We start from the raw sequence: 10,036 nt of genomic DNA on the forward strand, positions 1-10,036 counted from the left end.
AAATGGGGACTGGTATGTTGTACACCAAGGGCGAATCTTCTACAAACTGCCTTAAGGTGCACAGCAAATGAAGAGAAAGATACTTGTGATTTTAGGTCACAAAAAGCAATGCCTGCTGTGTGCCAGGAAACCTGCAGGGTAGTGTGTCTGTGGGGTGGGGGGACAGAGAGGAACAGGATGTTATACTTGCCTTTCAGCAACACATAGTTCTTCCTTCAAACATTCCTGTAGGAATGGACTTCTCTAACGGCATGCTTGAACAGTCCAAGGTAGTTTTTCTTAGTCCATGGGGTTACATAAGACTTCAGGGAGGCATGGGACTAAGTCCTAATCCATCAGGTCATCATATTGCCCTGGTGACAGATTGGTACAGAGATTGGCATCTACCCAATCTCAGCCAATGAGAAGTATTGAGTCTTTTGCTAGAATTGCTGAGAGGAATACGTGTTCTCTCTTGTATGCTAGAAACTGTGTAAGGACGCAGGTCTGAAACTGACTCCCTGAGACAATAGAAGGGCACACATTGCCCAAGGCAAGAGGGACCACCTTTGTAACGCCCAACCAGGAAAGGCCAGCTAACACCTTTAACATTTCTAAGGGCAGGCCTAGAAGGCTAGTCATGCCCTACGTGAGGGTACTGGGTCCTGGGTCCACTCTGTAACTGGTTAACACTCTAAATGTTGTGATTGGGTCCTGCCAAAAGTAACAAATACTCTAGGCAATGTGAATGGTTAAATCTGCTGTCATAATAATGATTGGATCACTATACCTGTGTCACAATTTCCTGTAACTCCCCCTTCCCAAACTCATAAAAGGCCCTACCAGCCTTTAGGCCTGGCCAGCCTAAATTCATAATAAAGCCCATGGCTTTTGCATGTGTGACTTGGTCTCCCTGACAGTCTCTGATTTTTGGGAGTGATATTGGAAACTTGGGTATAACAACTGCCATCACTATTTTATTACTACATGGACTCTCATTTTGAAGCCAACACGGTGGTGAGCACAGCTGAGAGATGGAGAAAAATTAGGGGTTGATGTCAGCATTTGAGCCCCTGAATCAAGTCATGTGAGATCTATCCCAGACTTCAGAGTATAAGAGCCAATAAATTCTAAGTTTCTTGAGGTGGTTTATGTTACTTCCAACTCAAAAGATTCAGTAAAAGATTAGGAACTCCTTTAACTGATTAACTAATGCTTTCCATCCCTTATGTAAAATATATCAATTTATGCCTTCGTATGCTGAACATTTACAGCCAATAGGCTGCTTTCTGGTAATTTGCTCTCTGACTTGTTTATGTTAGTTATATTTATTTCTGAAATTACGTTATTTAATTAAATATTAAGTAAGCTGCAGAAATACAAGTGCAAAAGGAAAGACAGTCCCTGGTTCAATAAAAATTAAGTTAAATGTTTTCAAAAACTGGGTCAATGGGCGCCTGGGTGGCTCAGTCGGTTAAGCCTCCGGCTTCGGCTCAGGTCAGATCTCACGTTCCTGGGTTCAAACCCCGCCCCGTGTCAGGCTCTGTGCTGACAGCTAGCTCAGAGCCTGGAGCCTGCTTCCAATTCTGTGTCTCCCTCTCTCTCTGCCCCTCCCCCTCTCATGCTCTGTCTCTCTCTGTATCAAAAATAAATAAAACATTAAAAATTTTTTTTAATTGTTTTGGGGTTAGCTATGGATACATATGTAGTTTTTTAAATTTTTATTTATTTTTGAGAGAGAGAGAGAGAGAGAGAGAGAGCATGACCAGGGGAGGGTCAGAGAGAGAGGGAGATACAGAATCTGAAGCAGGCTCCAGGCTCTGAGCTGTCAGCACAGAGCCTAAATGCAGGGTTTTAATCCATGAACCGTGAGATCATGACCTGAGCTGAAGTCAGATGCTTAACTGACTAAGCCACCCAGGTGCCCCTGGATACATACCTATTTAAAAACGAGACAATTAAAACATGAATGGATTTACACTCAACTTTTGAAGAGTTTTCACGTTCTTTTTCCTCTTCTAAAGAACACTGCTGGTGGCATTGGGGGGCACCTGAATGGCTTAGTCAGTTAAGTGTCTGACTCTTGATTTCAACCCAGGTCATGATCTCATGGCTCCTCGTTCGTGGGCTCCTGTGTTTGAGCTCTGTGTTGGGCTCTGTGCTGACCATGCAGATTCTGCTTAGGATTCTCTCTCCTTCTCTCTCTGCCCCTCCTCTGCTCATGCTCTCTCTCTCTCTCTCTCTCTCTCTCTCTCAAATAAATAAACTTAAAAAAAATAAAACTGTTAAAAGAAAAAAGAAATCAATGCTGGAACTAATGGATGATGCATATTGGGTAAGAAAGAGACCATTAACTGTCTCATAAAAAGCGTGGCAGCTTCCACCTGGGACAATTGGAACATTTGTTCTAGCGGAAGCCAGGCACTAGGTAAGAAGTCTACCCATCCTGACACCACCACACTGTTAGGAAGTCCAAGCTAGTGGCATAAAGAGAGAGGGGGGGAGAGAAAGAGAGAGAGAGATCCTCTGCTAACCCCCAGGGCTTCTCACCAGGCACCAGACAAAAGAGCGAGAAAGGCATCTTGGATATCTAGCCCAGTTGACTTTAGATTATTCCAGCACTTGCCACTATCTGACCGCCACTTTGTAGGAGATTCTGAGTGAGAACCACCCAACTGAGCCTAGTCTGCCAGCAGAACCACAAGAAATAACACTTTTTTTTTTTTTGGTCTGAAGCCATTTTCTATGAAGTTGGTTTGTTACACAGCAATAGATAAGCAGTCTCTTGCAGATGAAAGGAGAAAGTCACAAGAAAAGGGAGGTGGCCGCTAATGTCAAATACCATAAAGAGATCATGGAGGATGAGAAAGGGCCATTGTCTTGCACAACTGAGAAGTCAGCATTGTCCTTCAAGCATTGTAGTTTCAATAGATTGGTGGGAGCAAAGGCAAAATGGAAGTGTTCCTAGGGCAAATGAGTGGTAGGAAATAGATACAAGGATCAATTTGTCTGTTTTCTTTCTTTCTTTTTAATAGTTTAACATTCACTGATGATTCTTACCTGAATCAATTATCTCATTGGAGATCGCAAAATGATGAATTTCTAATTCTATCAGTCCCACATTTATTAGCTGACATTCTTCTGCAAAGAAGAGTTTTCCCTCATCAATTGGGATGAACCTAATTTCTTCCTAAAATGACATGTTAAATGATTCATTCTTTCTCTTTAATTACCAATTTCCTGACAAAGGAGTTAGTGTCATAGTATTTCCATTGGTAGTAAATGAGTTTTCACCCCTTTTTTTCTCTTTCTCTCTTTGAGTATCATTGTAGAGTCATGTATGGACTCATGTATCACATTTTTTCAATGTGTTACAATCAATTACCGACTAAATTAGTCTTTAAAGAATCAATGGAGGATAGGACTGAGGATGTGATCAGAAAATTCCCAGAAGAATACAGTGATTAAACACACACACACACACACACACACACAAACACACACACACACACACACACACGTTCTTATCAGTTGATCGAAAAATGAGAATCAAATGATATAAAAGAGAAAAAAACTATAAAATATTCAATTCTGCTATTGGATATGTAACCCAGAGAAATTCTCACACGTTGTCATAAAGCGCATGTATGAAGATACTCACAGTGTTGGATTTGGTTGTAAGAAGCAATTTGTGTGTCCATAAGTGAAAAAGTCCTTACTCAAAATGTGGTGAGTGGAGTACTATTCAGTAGTTAGAAGCAGTGGACTATATCTTTTTTCATTTTTTTAAATTTTTTTAATGTTTTATTTATTTTTAATACAGAGAGAGACAGAGCATGACAGGGGGAGGGGCAGAGAGAGAAGGAGACACAGAACTGGAAGCAGGCTCCAGGCTCTGAGCTAGCTGTTAGCACAGAGCCTGACGCGGGGCTCGAATACATGAACGAGAGATCTGACCTTAGCCAAAGCCAGAGGCTTAACCGCCTGAGCCACCCAGGCGCCCCTAGTGGACTATATCTTGAAAACATGTTACTGCAGGGGTGCCTGGGCGGCTCAGTTGGTTAAACGTCAGACTCTTGATAGTAGCTCAGATCACGATCTCTCAGTTGTGAGATCGAGCCCTGCATTGGGTTCTGCACTGAGCATGGAGTGTGCTTCTCCCTTTCTCTCTGTCCCTCCCCTGCTCGTGTACACACTCTTTCTCAAAATAAATAAGTAAACTTTAAAAGAACGTTACTGCAAGGAAGAACACAAAGAAAAAAATATATATCTTTGTGTTATTCTATTTACTTAAGAAAAAATACATGAATTTAAAACAAGAATACACGTTTTAAATAAACATCTACAAACAAAAAGATATATATTTAGTATACTGGAATGATTTCCTATGGTGGAAAAGGGGAATGAGATTGGAGAATATGGATAGAAGAGGATAATAAAATCAATGTGAGAAGCTTTGCAAGTGAGGAATAGGATCAAGTCAATCACCTATATTTAGGTAAAAATAAATGATAAATTGTGGTAGTCTTTTTGGGAAGTAAAACCTTTAAAATCATTGACCTAGCAATTCTTTTTTTTAATGTTTATTTTTATTTCCTTTTGAAAGAGAGAGAGAGTAAGCACAAGCAAGGAGGGGCGGAGAGAGAGAGGGAGACACAGAATGTGAAGCAGGCTCCAGGCTCTGAGCTGTCAGCACAGAGCCTGACGTAGGGCTTGAACCCATGAAGATCATGACCTGAGCTGAAGTCAGAGGCTTAACAGACCGAGCCACCCAGGCGCCCCAATGTAGCAATTCTTTTAGGAATCTAGTCTAAGGAAATAGAAACTATGCTTATTAGCATTGTAACAGTAAGAAAAATGGGCAGCATGTATTCTATTGCTCTCACACACACTTGAGGTAGACACTCTCCGGTGTTTCAGGGGCCCTCAGAGGTGTTTTACAGGTGTTTGTGATGTGTTGGTGAACGAGTATAGTCATGTGACATTGGTAGCTAGATTCATCATCTCCTGCTCCAGCTCCTTCCATTTGGTGTTCCTATTTCCACTGCCTTTGCTGGGCATGGTTACAACTCTCATTGGGTTCTACCTGATCTGGAGTCCTTCAGTTGCTAAGGCTGCGGAGTGTTCTTCTGCAGTGTAGCCGAGACTCTCCTGCTCCTCTTTCGGTTTCACATACTATTAGATGTTCATTGTTGTGTTAGGACTTTTCTGGAAGTGACTCTTTCAGTGTTTTCTTAAAATCCCCCTTCTCTACTCTCTCCCCCTCCAAAAAACAACAACAGCAGCAACAACAAAAACCCAAAAGACAAAACAAGAAACAACATTTGCACACCATGCTGGAAGACAAATACGAGTAATAGATGCGCTGGGTGTGAAAGTGAAATGGAAAATGCAAATCAAAACCACAATGAAATAGCACTTTGCACTATACACACACACACACACACACACACACACGAAAAATACCAAGTGTTGATGAGGATGTGGAGAAAAAGGAAAATGGGTGCAGAGAAATTGCTGGTAGGAATGTAAAATGGTGTAGCCACAATGGAAACCAGTTTGGTGGGTTCCTCCAAAAGTTAAGCATAGAATTACCATATGATGCAGCAATTCTGCTCTTAGGTGGGATTCAAAAGAACTGAAAGCAGGGACTCAGATACTTGTATGCTAATGTTCATAGTAATAGTATTCATAATAGCCAAAAGGTGGAAGCAACACAAATGTCCATTGATGAATGAATGGATAAACAAGATGTGATATATAGATATAAATACATAAATACATGGGTATACATATGTAATACATATACATTATATGCAGAGGTATATGTCTACATATATATATATAATGGAATATTACTCAGCTTTAAGAAGGAATGAAATTCTGATACATGCTGCAACATGGTTTCAGCTTAAACTGTGAAAACAGTATGCTAAGTAAAATAAGCCAGACACAAAAGGACAAGTATTATATAATTCCATTTGTGTGAGGTATCTAGGAAAGACAAATTCAGGGGCGCCTGGGTGGCTCAGTCAGTTAAGCAGCCGGCTTCGGCTCAGGTCATGATCTCACAGTTTGTGGGTTCGAGCCCCGCGTCAGGTTCTGTGCTGACAGCTAGCTCAGAGCCTGGAGCCTGCTTCAGATTCTGTGTCTCCCTCTCTCTCTGATCCTCCCCTGCTCACACTGTCTCTCTGTCTCTCAGAAATAAATTAAAAAAAAAAAAAGGAAAGGCAAATTCATAGAGACAGAAAGTAGAGTAGAGGTACCAGGGGCTGGGGAGAGGAAAATGGAAAGGTTATTGATTAATAAGAACAGAATTTCTGTTTGGGATGATAAAACATTCGGGCAATGGATAGTGGTGATGGTGAAATAACACGGTGAATGTAGTTGCTGTATACTGAGTTGCGTTCCTCTCAAATTCATTCATATGTTTAAGTCCTAATCCTCAATGTGATCATATTTGGAGATGGGGCCTTTGGGAGATAATTAGATTTTGAGGTCATGAAGATGGGGCCCTCAAGTTGAAATTCATGCCCTTATAAGAAGAGACCCCAGGGGGGTGCCTGGGTGACTCAGTCAGTTAAGCATCAGAATTTTGCTCAGGTCATGATCTCACGATTTGTGAGCTAGAGCCCTGCATCAGGCTCTCTGCTGACAGCACAGAGCCAGCTTCACATCCTCTGTCCCTGCCCCTTCCCCTCAAAATAAAAAAGAAGCTTTTAAAAAAAAGAAGAGACACCAGAGAATTTGCTGTATCTCTCTCCCCACCAGGAGACGACACAGTGAGAAATCAGCCATCTATAAGCCAGGAAGAGAGCTCTTACCAGAAACTGACCACGATGACATCTTGATGTTGGTCTTCTAGCCTCCAGAACTGTGAGAAAATATATTTCTGTCGTTGAAGCCACCAGTTTATGATGTTTTGTCATGGCAGCCCAAGCTAAGAAAGTAGTTAATGCCACTGAATTGCATACTTGCAAATGGTTAAAATGGTAAAATTCTGTTATGTATGTTTTGCCACAATAAAAAAAATAGAAACAAAAATGAAATGGGCAATTCTGTTACCTTGCTTCTCTTTTGCAAATCTCTAGATGCCAATCTCAGAAAGACAGTAATTTTCTAGCAACAACCCTTCTGCCTTACATGGATGAGGAAAGTGAGGGTCCTAGAAATGGGCTGATTTCGCCAGGATCATTGTTCTCTGTTCCTCGCCATATAGCCCGTATCTTAACGAATGGCACTGCTATCACCCTGTTGCCCAAGCCAAATATCTTTCTCGCCCTTGATGTTCTTCCATCTTCCCTGACAGCTATGTCTTGGAGATTCTACTACCTTAATACACTTGTGATCCTACCGTCTCTGCCTCCGTTTGGGTCAGTTTGGTCCTTTGCCTAATAGCTTCCTAGCCAGTTTTATTGCTTCTCTTCATGTTCCCTTCCAATTTATTTCCTACACAGCAGCCAGAGTCTTTCCCAAGTCCAATCTGATTAATTTCTTCTTGCTAAATCTTTCAATAGCTTCCTTTCGTTACTTAAGTTCAAATGCCTCAACATGAGACTCTTTAAGGTCTTTTGGTATCCTGTTCACTCTCCGGTTTGGTCTCTTCTCCCCCTTATCACTCAGGCTGTGCTCTAGCCTTATTAAACTTGTGGTTCCCTAAACACATCATGCTCCTCTCTCTTCCTGATCATTGCTGAAGGAGGGACATTTTCAGAGATAAAGGTTACAACACACATGGGTGTGTTCCATTTTTTCTCGTGCACCCTTTAACTGGCAAGGCGAGGTAGTCGAGGGCCTAACCTGGCCCTCTCCCTTGTTTCTCCCTGGTCTGCAAGACAGCTTCAGCGGGGTCCTTTGGTTACTGGATTAAACGGCTTGCCTAACCCTTTTCTTCTAGGGCAGGTGGGAAAGGCATTTGACCAAATAGGAGTTGTAAGAGTTGAAACCGGGATTTGGGCTTTCATAATGTTCAAGGCTACCGAGACCTACCAAAGGAGAGAATGCCATAGTTTATGGGCATTCTACAGTAGGCATTGGGACTGAAGCTCCAGCTAGTAATATGTTACCTGCCACCAGAAGGTGAAGTATGGGATTCAGGAAATACTAGGTCCTTTGGCCAATTATATTCTCTTTTTTGTTTTCTTATTTTTTAAATGTTTATTTTTGAGAGAAAGAGAGAGAAAGCGAGTAGGGGAGGGGCAGAGAGAACACAGAATCGGAAGCAGGCCCTAGGCTCTGAGCTGTGAGCATAAAGCTCAATGTGGAGCTGAAACTCAGGAACCATGAGATCATGACCTGAGCCGAAGGTGGATGCTTAACCGACTGAGCCACCCAGGCGCCTCTGGCCAATTATATTCTTTTTTTTTTTTAATGGTTGTTTTTTTATTTTGAGAGAGAGTGAGTGCAAGCAGGGTGGGGCAGAAAGAGAGGGAGAAGAGAGAGAACACCAAACAGCTCCAAGCTGTGATCATGGAGCCCATGTGGGGCTCCACCTCACAAACCCTGAAATTATGACCTGAGTGGAAATCAAAAGTGGGAAGCTTAACTGACTGAGCTACCTAGGAGCTCCTGGCCAGTTATATTTTTAATGTCATCCCAGTTCACTTCCCCCAGCCTGTTTCACATGGTAAACTCCTAGTCACCCTTAAGCTCTTAACTTCTAAGAATTTATTTCGCCATCCTCCAAGGAGACATGTAAACTTTTTTCTAATGCTTATTTATTTTTGAGAGTGGGGGTGGGGGGTGGGGTAGAGAGAGAGAGAGAGAGAGAGCGAGTGACAGAGAGACAGAGAACCCAAAGAAGGCTCGGTGTCATCAGAGCAAAGCCTGATGTGGGGCTAGAACTCATGAATCATGAGATCATCAGCTGAGCTGAAGTCAGACACTCAATCGACTGAGCCACCCAGCTGCCCCTAGACATGTAAATTCTTTGAGGCCTGGAACTATATCTTAATCATTGTATCCCCAGTGCCTAGCATTGCTTTTGACTTAAAGATCATGTACCTAGTAAATGTCAAGGTGGAATTTAAAATGTCAGTTGCCACGGATTCATCCACACTTGCCTCTCATGGGGCTAGCCTGCCCCTGTAGCACTGTGCTTTGTTAACTTGAAGTTTGCTCTCTCTCTACTCAGCTCCCCCTTGGTGGCTGCATGTGGGTAAAGGCTGAGGATAACACTGTATGGAAATGATCTAGTCAGCAGTTTAGCTGCACCCTCACCCACACGGCTGTACTTAACGGCACTCCTAGCACGCGGTTGAGTTTTATTTTGCTCTACTATGCTTTTGATATGAAAGTCAGAAAAATATGAAAAGGAAATGTGTTCAGGGACCAATATCCCATCCACAGAGAGGAGGGCGTCCAAGGGGGTCACGAATCTGCAGAATTCTACTCTGTTGGCACAGCTCAAAAGCCTTACCTCAACTCGTAGCCTCTCTTTTGAGACTAGGCCCGGTTGGGTTCGATGTTTCCCCGCATGCCTTTTAACAACAACGGGGTTTAAAGAAAGAGGAAGAGAAAGTAGGAGTACGGGGTGAGGGGCCAGGACCGAGGGAGGCTGGCTTCTGTTCAATTCAAGATGGGTCTTGAAATTCAGAGAAGGCAGCGCCTCTCCATCTCTTTCGTTTGTGCTTCTGCGGTCCCCTCTGAGTTCGCTGATTCAGCGCTGAGACATAGCCCAAGAAGGGGAGAGAGTTTCTTTCCTAAGTGTCTGAAAAAGAAAAACTTTGAGGAAGCAGCCAAAAGAAGGAGGGAGAGGAGCCTGGCTATAGTGTGGGCGAGAGGAGGAGGGGGGCCGAAGCGGCACCCGCCGTGGAATGGGTGGCGGGCGGACGCGCGGGCGAGCTGCAGCAACCCCGGCCGAGCCCCTGGCCAACTCGCGGGCGCTAACACCAGCGCCCGAGGCAGCCGCACAGTTAAGCCTCAGGCGCAGCCGGGCCTGGGTGGTGCGGAGCCCGGCCCGGGAGGCCCCCGTCTGTGTCCCGGAGGCGGACCGGGGGCGGGGCAGTCCCCGAGGCAGGACTCTCCCGCGGACTGCCCTCCGCCTCCCCGCCTCCGC

The sequence above is a fragment of the Suricata suricatta genome, chromosome 13 (assembly GCF_006229205.1).
Source record: "Suricata suricatta isolate VVHF042 chromosome 13, meerkat_22Aug2017_6uvM2_HiC, whole genome shotgun sequence".
NCBI classification, from domain to species: Eukaryota; Metazoa; Chordata; class Mammalia; order Carnivora; family Herpestidae; genus Suricata; species Suricata suricatta.